The 14,219-nt window shown below is 36.9% G+C and overlaps 1 protein-coding gene across 1 annotated transcript in view; it reads right to left on the bottom strand.

Annotated features, from left to right (window-relative positions):
- Window positions 1-14,219, bottom strand: part of GRM7 (glutamate metabotropic receptor 7) — a 782,386-nt gene that overhangs the window by 746,833 nt on the left and 21,334 nt on the right. The gene's annotated exons all lie outside the window — the stretch shown is intronic.

Here is a 14,219-nt window from a genome sequence, read left to right as displayed (position 1 = left end):
AAGGGCATAAAGAAAAATCATGATTTGTAATAATGAATATGCTAATAATAAAAATTAAAATTAAAAAAGGAAGAATTTTGTTACATTTTCAAAAATGTAAAATCTATCTCCCTTTATTTCCTTGTTCTTGATATATAAATGTGGGGAAAAAACAAAAGAAGGCCTGTTAGACATTTCTCCTTTTGTAGTCTCAGAAACTTGGCTCCCTCCATAACTCTCAGAGAGATCTGTTCACCCTTCTCCGGTATTCTTTTTAGCTGCTAGAGAGTTTATAAATTTCAAAAGACATCATACTAATACTAATATTACCACATACCCTTCCCAAATTCCCAACCTGTTTTTATCTGTTTATCTATTTATTAAGTTAATATTTTATCAAAAAGTTGTCCAATGGAATATTCTATGCCCAGCTATTTGTCAGAAATTTTACATTTTCTGTGTTATACAGCTGACAGGTTCATTAAGAATTAATTTTCTGGTACATTTTCCCTTTGATACTTTCCCCACAACTGAGTCATCAATTGTGACTTCTTATAGAAATGGACAGCACTAAGTGAGAAAAGATATGTACAAGAACAAGCACAGTAGGGCCCATAACGAGTGTTCCACAGATGGCAGCTACTGTTTTTGTCATCATCATTATCACCTTATGTGTTTTAGGTCCTCATTACTGGACTCAACTCTTCAGTCCATTTCTCTTTAGATCCTCACAGTCACCCCTGAGGAAGTTACATTTTGTCTTCATTTTACATATGGGGAAAATGAAGCCTAGTTGGTTTAAGTCACTTGAGTAAAGCCATATGGTCAAGACTAAGCATGAATTTGTCACCAACACTTGCCCATGATTTGCTGTGATAATACAAACCCATTACTTCCCAAACTTCACCAGGGTCTTACTGAATTTTCTACTCTCATGTCTTTGCATTGACATCCTTGCCTCCCAAGTCAAGTTCACTTTTTTTCTCCCAGTCCTGATGAAGAGAGTAGGAGGTAGAAATGGAGGTTAAAGGAGGGAACGCTAATGTAATTCAAATATTTACTTCATTTTAACTTCCAGCCTTTGTCTATTTCATTTCTGCTCTAGTCACACACAGAATATTACTGTGTCTACCATGCCCCACCTTTACTTACCTTCATGCCATTGCTTTTTCTCCACTTGGAATGAGACTTTCCCTTTCCCAGGGTTCTCCACCCATCCCCACGATATGCTCTCCACTGAAATCTAAACTTCCCTTTCAAGCCCGTTTCAAATACCAGCTCCATCCTGAAGCCTCCTGGACCTGCCAGATAAGAACTAACCACTTGTTCTTCTATGCTTCTACAATGGTGTATGAGATACACCGTTCTCATATGATGTATGAAAATGTCAAGTGATTTTACAGTTTGCTTTCCACCTGTGGCAAATATGTCCTATTTGTGCATTTGGATTCTTTCTCCATCCAGCTCTGTGCTCCAGGCATCTTACACATCCTTCCTTAATGGGTGTCCTTGCCTTCTGGCTCCTCTTTGGTTTCCCCAGTGGAGAGCACCAACAGGAAAATGGAAGGAAAGTGGGAGAAAAGTGGGGTTGGGGTGTTTATTCCTTTGGCTCCCTCTCTGCCAAGATACAGAGGGCTGGCTGCTTCCCTCACCTTAAGGTCACAGCTTCTCTGGGGAGGTCCCCACTCTCCAGCAATACCTCTCTTCTCCTTCCTCTCCTAGGCCTAGAGTGATAAAAGTAGCCATGGTTTTCTGGCCCCTTAATGCTACATTATATCTTGTTTCTCTACATCTTGCTCAAACTATCCTTTTAGGTGTACTACTGATTTCTTGCGGAGACCCCCCTCTGATGGACTTCTTAATACGTTTCCTCTAAACTGCTGATTTTACAAACCACGTCATTACATTTGTTAGAAGTGTGTCTTCAGGATGAGTCAATAGCTCTGAATGATGACAACAATACAGCTAGCATTTATTGAACATACACCCTGCTTGAGTCACTCTCCTGAGTGCACTGTGTTAATCTAATGTAATTATCACTATTACTAAGCAAGGCACAAAGATGGTAAGAAGGTACCAGAAGTAACTTGCTCAAGGTCACTCTAGTAGCTGAGTGGAGCTTGGGAGTCAGTTCAGTCCAAAGCCTAAACCTTACCCACTAGGTCTAAATCAGTGGCTCTTAAATTGGAGTGTGCATCAAATTCACCCAAAACCCAGACAGTGGGGCTCAATCCCAGAGTTTCTGATTCTGTTGGTCTAGGACAAGTCCCCCAAATTTGCATTTCTAACAAATTCCCAGGTGATGCTGATGTGGTGGTTTGGATACCACACTTTGAGAACACTAGTCCATGCAACACTGCTCACCATACACGATGACTGGAGAAGCTGTTCAGCAGTGTGGAGTACAGAAATTTTAGGGCTAGTTTCCAGCTGACTTTACAGAGGGAAATCAGAAGAACAAAGGAATATTGTTATCTATACATTGGCAATACAATGTGATTCAATTCAGACAGCATTTTATAAGTACTGACTAGGTGTTAATTTGTTAATGATAAATGTAAAATAAAATTCCCTACACTCAAGAATCCATTCTGATCAAGCAAATATTTACGTGAATAAGTAACTATGATACAATCTGATAGCTGTTATAATAGAGTGTGCATGCATTTGCACACTGATACCCTGTAGGCCACAGTTAAGGAAGAAAGAGGTAATAAATTCAATCTCAGGGAGCCAATAATAGGACTAAGTATTGAAGATGAGTTATTCTCCAGGAAAACAGGAGAAGATGAGCATTATGCAGAGAGAAAATGCTCCTTTAGTGTGCAGACAAAGGGACGTGGAGAATAACATAGCGAGGTCTGCAGTGTTCACAGGGTACACATGTAGGTGGATACCCTGCCTCTCTATAAAGGTGGGAAGCAAACCTCCACATAGATACTCATTGAAAGTCTCCTAAATGCTAAACACTGACCTCAGCGTCAGGCTACACTGTTGATACAGGCACCATGCCTGCCCTCAAGGAGCTTGCATTTTAGGTTATGTACATGATCTAGAAACACTGCATTACAGATACCATACTGAGTTACAACTCAGCCTCGAGCAAATTCTATTCATCAAAGTATTCCAGGAGTTGAATGACATAAAACCTCACTTCAAATCAAATGTTCCTTTTTATAATATGGTAGGTAAAAATTATTTTATATGCCAAGTCAGGCTTGGCTTAGAAGACACAAATTCCTCCATGCATATTATAGAAGCCAGCTTATGAATATGTGGCTTTTTTAGAAGAGACTTTCCTTTATTTTCTAAGAAGCTAGAAATAGGGGGCAGGGGTGGGAATACTTTAATGAAAAGCAGAATCTCAATCCACCTGCTCCATTTCACATTCTTCTGAATAATTTCCAAACTAAGTAATTTGACAAAATGACGAAGAAAAAATGGCCCATGAATCTTATGCTGCATTTTATAATTTAACTCTGGGTTTAGCATAAGAAATATTTTTGCATTGATTAGAAATATGCTTTATGGCTGTATATATTATAGACTCACAACATTTAAAATTTATTGGCTGGGCTGGCATGATGAGCCATAGGAGCACTACTTGATGGCATATCAGTGTCATCTGTTCCTCATATCACGTTGGTCTAGAAATAAGTATATATTTTATTCAGTGTGTGATCTTATTCCAAGCACTAGAACATGCCCATTTCTATTCAATGGTTGGAATCAGGAAGCTATCAGCTATAACATTATTTGGATAACTGGGATGCAAGAAAACTCTTGTATTAACTATCCAGCTATTATTAGGCTATTTTCCCTCCTTACTTAACCCAGCATAATGGCCTGGTCAATCTGACTATGAGGACTTATTTATTAATTTGTTCAAATGCTCTGAGGTCTATTTTAAAGGATTTAAATTGGGGACTTTGGGATCTGTCAGAAGGGGTCTAGGCTTATCTCTGTGTGACCTTGGCCAAATGACTTGGCGTCTCTGAGCCTCACTCTTCAAATTAGTAAAATGGAAGTAATAGAACCCAAGCTGTAAGGTTGAAAAATATATAAATTTGCCACTTGATGGAAAAGAGCAGTTATTCTGATGGTCATTTTTGTGACTGTGGTTGCTAAAATTATTGAAAACCTGTTGTATGTACCCTGTTCAAGGAGCTAGAATTTTAAGGCAGGTTTTGCCCTTTGCCCTCATGCAGAATATACCTGCATACTGGCAAAAAACATACTGGCATTTATGGGGAAAGGGCCTACTAAGGTCACATCATTGGTGTACCAAGTATATACGGTATATAACATTGTAGCGTATCTTTGGAGCTCTTCTTTGGACTTCTCAATAGAATGACTCTTAATGCCCCTCCCCCCATAGATACCTGTGACCTGGTTGGTCTGTTGGCACCTTCTCTGGTTCATGGACAGAGGGCAGAAACTCAGGAAGAGAGGCCTTGCTTTTCTACTCCTGTTGCTAAACCCTCTTGGACAAAGACAATATTAAACATTTAATTATGAGCTTCCTGCTTGTTATGGAATCAAAGCAGTGTGCAAAGAAAAGAACATTGACCCTATTTATTACATTTATCTCTCACTTGAGATACAATTCCATACCCTACAGAAAACAGATGTTTCAGAACCTTCCAGGTACTGAAATATTTCAATCTTGCCATCTCTGCAATAGCATGTTTAATAGTACTATTCCTTCCAGATGAAATGGAGTTCCATCAAGGTCAGATTGACTTACCAGTTGAAATGCCTGACTTTATCCTCAAGTCAGAACCAAGTAAACTTGCTGAAAGCCAATCTGGCTCACATCCTACCCTCTCTGCAAAACCTGCTCTGAGCACCCAAATTGAAAACAACTTCACTTATATGTGAATATATGTATATGCGTATATGCATTTCTGCATACCTGTGTGTGTGTACATGTGTATATATGTATATATACATACTTATGTACTGGTTGGTTATCCCTTATCTGAAATGCTTGGACCCAAACTGTTTCAAATTTTGGATTTTTTTTTGGATTTTGGAGTATTTGCATATACCTAATAAAATATCTCAGGGTTGGGACCCAAGTCTAAACACAAAATTCATTTATGTTTTATATAAAACTTATACTCATAACCTAAAGATAATTTTACAAAATATTTTCATTATTTTTGTGCATTAAACAGTTTGTGCACATTGACCCATCAGAAAGCAAAGGTGTCACTATCTCAGCCACCATGTGGACCGCCTGTGGTTGTCTGGCATCACCATCATTTTTGACTTTGTATTTATATGCTACTGATAAGTAGTCATTTTCTTACACTTATCCACACATAAGTACTTAACAGTAAAACAAAAGTGACACACCACTAATAATCAATGAAAAAATCATGTGTTCAGGGTAACTAAGCAGCACAGTACCTCACCAGAACACTTGCCTCAGTTGCTAAACAGCAACAAAAGCACCAATGACAGGCTTTCTGTCTCCACCTATCATGCTGTGTTTTGAAGAAAAGGTTACTATACACTATATTCTGTGTTTTTAGGTGAGAAGAAACATGAAAAGCAGTTGAGGGACCAGAAATTGGGTCTTCTAGGGATGAGAAGGCATTTTGCTGAATGGCTTTTTAAAATGTTTCCTCTAGTCATCTCCTCATCAAAAACAGTTTTTGTCTTAAAGCTTCTCTTTGATTTTATAAACAGACATGGTTTCTTCTTCTGTTAGAATGCACATGGCTCTAGTTCTTCAATAAGCTCATCTTAAACTTTCACCATGTCTACAGGCAGTTTTTCTGCAGTGTTAACAGTCATCTTCATCATCATCATTATCAAGGTCACTTTGATTCAGAACCATTTCGGCTATTTCATCATTGGTCAATGAGTGAACTACAGGAGCCTCATGATCGATGTTAAAATCTTCTTTATACCCCCTTCTTCCAGCTTACAGACAGACTCTGAATATATACATTTTTGCATATATGAGGAGGTCAGGCATAATTTTTTCTCACTTGACATACAACATCCTTTAAAGTCACGACCTTGCTCATCATCACTGAACATGCTTGCAGGTCAGAGGTTGCACCAGGTATGCACAACTGTGTCTTTAGTGACTGTTTTCCAAGCATTGGCAACAGTACATTTAGCATCCTTCATGCTAAACTCCTTTTGAACTCCTTCCATACCCACACGTCTGCTCACTGCTGCTAGCATGACGTTCAAAAAAGTGTGTAATGATAAATACAGTAATTATCCTGATTTGAGGATCACGTATTGCATACAGGCATTGATATTCAACACTGTACCTCACAGATATGTACAATCAATTATGTTTCAATTAAACACTCTTCATTAATCTAAGGCTATCTTGATAACATGGCTGATTAATGAAGTTACAATTGGGGGAAAGTACAATGTATAAACATTATTTTTTATGAGAATTTCAGCTGGAGAATGAGCAGAACCATTGTCAAGGAACAACATAATCTTGCAGTCATCATCTAGTCCAGCTTTCCCACAATGTGCATGAACCACTGGGTCAAAATGTAGAAAAGATGTCCCTGGTAATTCATGCCTTTTAGTTAGCATCATAACGGACTGGTAAGAAATTCACTCTTTGAGAGAACAGAACTGTAGTTACAAGAGGTGGGAAAGGGAAGGGAAAGGGGAGAGGGAGGGGAGTTAATGAGAAATTGGTTAATGGACACAAACAATGATTACATATTGTAATGATGAATAATCTAACTATCGTGATTTGACCATTGCACATTGTACACAACTACTGATAGTCAACTTTGTACCCCACAAATATGTATAATAACTTATCTTTAAAAAAGAAAAGAAATTTACTTTTTGAAAACAGTGAGGATGCAAGCGTTTGCCTGTCACAGCACGTTTACACTTCTGTGTGCTGCATGAACACATCTCAGCACAGTGATTCTGTCCTTGGCATCCTTAATTCCTGTAGGAGCTGTATCATCAACTGTGGTCAGTGTCTTTCTGGGATAATAACACCAAAACAGTGATGTTTCATCAGCATTATAGACTTATTCTGGTGTAGCTTTTCATTAGTGATAACCTAGGAAAACTCATCAATGAATTTCTCTGCTGCTTTGCGATCAGCAGATGCTTTATCACCACAAATATTTAAAAATATAATGCTCTGTCTTTTCTTAAATGTCTGAAACCAGCCTGTTGAATATTTACAGTGCCTTTCAATGTTCAGTTCATCATGGTAGACCTTGGCTGGTTTTGTCATCAGTGTACCATTAAGCAGCATGTGTTGACTGTGATGCTGACAGATCCACTCTTTCACTACACGACTGAGATCTTCATTTTTAGCTTTATGCAGTGTTTCTCTCTTTTTTTTTTTTTTTGTTAACTTCTGTCCTTCACCGTCAGCATAGGTCTTCAACAGTTTATCTTTCTGTTTCGTCATATATGGTGGCCACTCCAACACGGTATTCTTCTGTAAGATGTTTCACACTTACACGCTGTCCACTTTCCCCAACTGCTTGACTTTTTGTGCTACAGATGAAAAGAAAGACATCCTTTCTCTCTTATCACTGATACCCAGAGATGTCTGAAGGTCTTTTTGACATTTTCAACAATATCTTTACACAACAGAGCAGATGAAAATAAAACTAAGCAAAACAAAACAGTGAGTAATGCGCATAAGCCTTGGCCCCATGTGGGACATCATGGGGTACCGGTCATTGGTGCGCCCAGCCTGCACACGTGCCATTTTATTACCCTTTATAGGCATGCTTGCATGGAGAATCTGGGTGTATACCAAAAGGATATACTGCAGCTGAGGGGAATCTGGGCATGTGTGGAAAAGATATATTGCAGCAAACGGGGCTGGGAGAGTCCCCCCCCCCCCGACAACATTGTGCAAACTGTGCATGTGTGCCTGCATTTTAACTGCAACTCATCACATGAGGTCAGTGTGGAATTTTCCACTTGTGGCATCATGTAGGCATGCAATAAGCTTTAGATTTTTGAGCATTTTGGACTTGAGATTTTTGAAGAAATGCTCAACCTATGCATACATATGCACATGTACATGTGCCTATATATATATGCACATAGATAAATGCATACTATAGAAATTGTATTTTACATATTGTATTAGTTCATTTCTGTCACTTTTAACAAAACAAAGGGAACTGGGTAGTTTATAAAGAAAATGAAATTTATTGCTTACAGTTTTGGAGCTTGGGAAGTCCATAGTGCAGGGGACACATCTGGTGAGGGTCTTGGTCATGGCAACAGTGACCCAGGTGTCTCACATGGCAGAAAATGGTACAGCAGAGAAAGACTAACCTTTTATCTTCTTTTAAAGCCCTCAGAATCACACCCCTGACCACCATTATTAATCCATTCACTACAGCATGGTCCTACAATCTAATCACCTCTTCAAAGTCCCACCTTTCAATTATCATAATAGGATTTCCACTCTCAACAATTACAGTGAGAATTAAGTTTTTAATTAATTCAATTCAATTAATCTCACAATTCAATCAATCCACAGGACATAACATATTTGTATATGTATGTGTGTATTTTTTGGCATATTAAATTACAGCTCTATGTCTTCTCTTCCTAACTAAACTAGATTCCCTTGTAATCATAGTGCTCATGTACATCATTATATCCTTCATTACATAGCTGAAAAATAGACAATAAATAATTAATTATTTATGAAATACTAGTATCTCTCAACATTTGCTCTCCAGGTAATGACTTTTAGGAGAGAGTCCGTGAAGAAAGATTCACAAGCAAATTTGGGTCCTGCTACTCGCTATGTGTCTTTCTCAGAGACTCATAACTCACTACAACTATTCAAAAAGCTCTGTAGCAAAAAAAAAAAAAAAAAAAAAGTTTGATTTTGACTTTGATTAACCTATTATTTCTCTCATATATGAGGGGTCTTCAAAAGTTAATGGAAAGATTTGTATTATTTTTAAATTTTATTTCTCCATGAACTTTTTGAAGTACCCTTGTGTGTATGTGTTTATATGTATATCAGCTCCAGACAGCAGGGATAGTTTTTAATAACTAATGCAATCTCTACTGCCTAGGGCAGTACCTGGTGCTTAGTAGACACCTAATAAATATTTGAATGAATTGGAACATAGATCCCTTTTTTAAGTCATGAAAAATGAACATAGTGTATTTTATATATATATATATATATATATATATATATATATATATATATATATATATATATATATATATATATATATATTTAAGGAGTATACTTATCTATTATGGTAGAAAGATAAATAGATACATTAATACAAAATTTTATTTTAAGTAAAATATACATATATGATAGTACTTTATTTTTTGTAAGTCTACATAATAGCATATTTAGTGGTGGTGGTAAGCAAGCTGCATTTGCTTCAGAAAACTACTAAAAACTACAACTTCAATTCAAAATAATTAATTTAGTTCATTTGTCCCACTATCTAGCATTTTTAGGATAGAGATAGTAGATAATATAAATTTCTTTTGTGCCATAATATAACATCACCTAAGGAATAATGTTTTATTAGCTAGAAATATTTTTTTCATTATTACAGTATATTTAATAATATAAGAATATTTCTGTATTTTTTTCTTACATGACTTTCAAAGCATCACAATCTAAAATTTACTTTGGAGGTTTAGATCAAATGTCATATTAATTTCCTAGACTGCTTAATATGTAATTTACTGCAGATTTTAATTTCAATGTAGCAAGGGGGTGGGGGGAAAGTGGAGAGAAATGAAATACATGTACTCAGCACCACTTTCTACTAATAAAATTTTCCAGAATTGAGGGGGAAGGTGCATTCATATGTAGAAAGATTTTCACCATGAAACTAGCAGTGGTTGAACTTCTCAAGAAGGATTTTTTTTTTCTTCATTGCTGAAAAAATAAGTGGTTTGATTTTACCATCACCTAAAAGTTTTCTTCTGGGTTTGCACTCAAGGCTGCCATTTACCTTAATGGAAGTAGCTTACATGCCCAAGGAAAGAATGCACAACTCAACAGGGAATGCTGAAGGAATGACATTTAGGTTTGTCTCTCATTTCACCCACAGAAAAGATATATGTAAATATTCCACTCTCCATCTCATTTCCCATCTTATTTTCATGATTTTGGAATGAAAATGTAGCATCTAATGAGGTTTTTTTCCAATAGTCTATAATTATTAGTATTATTGTTAAAATAACAAAATATAAATAACTAACTGTAAAAATGCTACGTAAACAAAATTGCTATAATTGTTGAGTGTTAGTAAGTGCTGAGAGCGATCAACAATATAAAAGACCCAAAAGATGATGTCTGTATTTCCCATGCAGAGAGATTTACTCAGGTGTCTTTTTTCTCTCTTGCACTCTTAGCTCCTGTACAATTAAGGACATATATTTCCAAGACAGTGGGCATGTTCTGGATGTTCAGTTTGTGTCTGTAGGAAAGAACAAAGATAATTGCCTCAGTTAGGTCAAATGTTAAGAGATGAGTTAGAGATTGCATTAGGATTCATGTTAGTGAGTTAAGTTATTTCCATAGTTGCCAGTAATCGCAGATATGAGAGTTTAGTGTAATATGCTGATATACTTTAAGACAATTTCCCTTATGTTATATATTGTCAATAAAGACCTCTTAGTTCAACTATATTTAACTGCTCTGCAATAACTCCTGTCAGAATTAGGTACATGTTTCATTCTTTGGCAGTAATGAAATAGCTTTGCATCATACAATACAACTCAGGCAGATCTGGTGTCCAGATTTCTACCACTCAATCGTGTTCTAGGGCAAATTTCTTAATTTTTTGAACCATGAGGATATTTGAATAATAATAGTGCCGACTTCATAGGGTTGTAATAAGGATAGAAGCGCATTAAGAAAATGTGTCTTTCATCTAGGAAACATCAATAAATGTTACTGATATCATCATCATCATCATCATCATCCTCCTCCTCCTCATCATCATCACAGTTACAACAGGTAAAGGACATACTGCCACATGGAAACTCGATATTCCCTGAGCTAAGCACACCATTCCCTTCGATGACCCATATTGTATGTCAGGTCCTAAGGCTGTCAAATGACAGAAAAGATATGCTTTTTTTCTATAGCTAATTTTGGTATCTTTCACTTCTGTCCATTTATTTCTTGGTTCAGCTTATTCTCACCACACACAGAGAAGCTGCTCCCCAAAGAGAGGAATGATTTAGTCTCAGGTGCCAAAAACGTTGAGTGAAGTCTTTCGCATCTGAGGATGTCTATGGCTCAGCTCAGCGGGTCTCTGTGTTGCCAGCACTTGGTTGACCTTGCCTGAATGTAACTGGGTACAGAGACATGGTGCTTAGCATGTGGTCTGTGAAACAGAGGCAGCTGCAGAAAAGTTACAACAAAAGCAGAATTGGCTTTAGTTCTTCCTTCTTTTTCTCTGCTTTCAGATGCTCAGAGAACTTCCCTGCTCTTTGCCCCTGACAGAGATATGTTATACCTTCCTGGATATGTAGTCACTGTGTATATCAGAAAAGTTCTCTTTTGCAAGGAACAAAAGCCAGATATGGCTGATTTGATTGAAGAGGAATTTTTGAGCTTATTGGTTAGGTGTCAATAACTAGAGGCAAACTAAAGAGGCAGAAGCCAAGACTTTGCTACTGAACTTACAGAATCATGCTAAAGTGAAGTTTTATGTACCAGCTCATCTTGCTAACCTGGTGGGAACAGGATGTAGATGTTGACCCAGATATTGCTGCCCCGGAAAAAAATCTCTGCTTTTCTTGCTTCCTCATATCATTAATTTCTAATTCAAAATCTAGAACATGGGTATAACTAGCCAACACTGGGTCTCTTGACTGTCTTGCACTGCAAGGAAGACCGAGAAAGAGCATGAACAATGTATCTGGTTTTTCAGCTTGTATAGTGGTAGGAGAGTGCTTTCCCTCACCAAGACTCATAAAGTGGAAAATTCCCCAAAGAAAGAAAGGAATTTTAAATCAGACTCTTGGAAGTTAAAAGCAACAACAAATTCAAAAGTAGAATTATAGATAGAATTACAGATTGTGAGATTAAGAACATGTTTGGAGTTGCTCAGACCTGAGTTCCTATCTCAAGCAGGCTACTCAGTCCTGCTGAGCCTCAATTTGCCTCCAAAGGAAAAAATTTGGAAGATAAATATCTGCAGAGTAGTGTGGTACTGATTAAATGGGATAATATATGTAAAGTGCTTGGCACATCCTGAGCATTTCATAAAACTGCTTATTATTATTCTTCGTATTGTTACTGACTGCTAAAATGATGGCAAGAATTAGCAGGGAGAGTAATGATAAATGTTAATTCAGTGCTAAGTGCCACATTTATTACCTCAGCTAAGCATTTGTTGACTCAAGAAATATTCCACATATTAAACAATCACCCATTAGTATATTTTTTCCAGAAAAAAACAACAACTGAGGAATATAGAGTATAAACAATACACCAAAAGATGCTCAGTTAAGAGGTAATGGAGATGAGATTCCAGTTCAGGATTATCTAGCTCCAGAAACCACATTCTTAACCATAGCAGCACAGTGCCCCTCAGATCAGACATAAAGCATGTTGACTACAGTTAATAATACTACATTGTTTACTTGAAATTTGCTAAAAGAGTAAATCGTAAGTGTCCTCACCACACACACACATACATACACAAAATAGTAACTATGTATGGTGATGGTTGTGTTAATTAGTTTGATTTTGGTAATCATCTCACAATGTACATGTGTATTAAATCAACAGGTTATACACCTTGAACATATACAATTTTTGTCAAGTATACCTGGGAAAATTCTCAAATAACTTGAAAACAAAACAATATAGTACCATTCAGCATGTTATAATTATAAAAGACTTAATGGACTGGAAACATGAAATAAATGGTTTTTATTGTAACTATAACTATTATTAGCTATCAACAAATAGCTGTATGGTACAATTTACTTCTAACTACAAGGGTATAAGGAGGGGGTTCCTGCTATAGAACTTCAAAGTCCCTGTGGGAAGTGGTGGGGTAAACACATCAGGAAATGAGGTCTCTCAACTCCCAATTCAGACATTCCTCAAGTTGGTTGATCTTCATACCACATCGTTTATGATGTGCCTTTCTACATTTGCTCTGAGCATGGAAATCCATCCATATGTCTGGGTGTGTATTGAACCTTCACTTAGATTCTCATCTGCTTGGACTCATCATAAAGTATCATTTATCTCATTATTGTAAATAATTAGGGATAGAAGTGAGGTATATGTGGATTCATGGAGGAGTCCACAAATTCAGTCCTTAAAGGCATATAATTTCCATCTCACACAAAGAAAATCGTGTCTAAGACATGTTAGTGACTTGCTCAAGACTGCACAGCTAGACTACAAGAGAGAATAAGGACAAATTTTAATGGTCAAAATGGTAATGGTTATTATAACTAGAAGATTAGGGAAAACCAAATAAGAGTAACCAAAATTACTCTAATATATTGTTAGGATTTCCTTATAATAACCTGGACATCCTAGTGAACAGAATATTGAGAAATGGTAAGCTCTTTAATTTGCCGATCATACAAACTTTCTTTGTATTCTTGATGACAAGGAGCTAACTACCTAATGAGGCAGCTCCTTCCATTTTTGGACAGCTCCAGAGGTCAAATGTGATAATATCTTACTGCCTACAATGCCATTTATTTCATCCAGAGGAATAAAACAGAACAAGTAGGCCGTGTTTTTGACAAATTGATACAATTTCAGTTTTTCAAAATGGGAGTGTCAGATTCATTCATTGTATCAAATAGATCTGTCAAATGGTTTTGGCCATTTATCAATGGATAGAACACTGAAAAACTACATTGGGTCAATTGAAAGTCTAAATGTCACCTCATTGATACTATCACCAATATAACTTATATTGACATTTTGCCTCACACTGACTTTAAGGTCTACAAGGAGACGCCCAAGTCTCCAGATCATGGACTAATCACCTCTGCTCTACAAAGCACCTTCTGCTCATTTCCAGAGGGACCAAGGATAACTTCTTGGACTTCTCAATCTACTCACCATACCTGACAACAGATGTTAGCCATGCTGATTGGATCAAGACCTCCCCAAAGCAGGAGTTTCATGGTTCAAAGTCCTCATAGTTTTGGAGGGAACAAAGGCTATCGCCCACCCTCATAACCCCTCACTTTTTACTGCTAGGACTATTCTACAC

Source organism: Cynocephalus volans, chromosome 11 (genome assembly GCF_027409185.1).
Source record: "Cynocephalus volans isolate mCynVol1 chromosome 11, mCynVol1.pri, whole genome shotgun sequence".
NCBI classification, from domain to species: domain Eukaryota; kingdom Metazoa; phylum Chordata; class Mammalia; order Dermoptera; family Cynocephalidae; genus Cynocephalus; species Cynocephalus volans.
The sequence above is the reverse complement of the archived record's forward strand: the minus strand, read 5'-3'. Positions and strand labels throughout refer to the sequence as shown.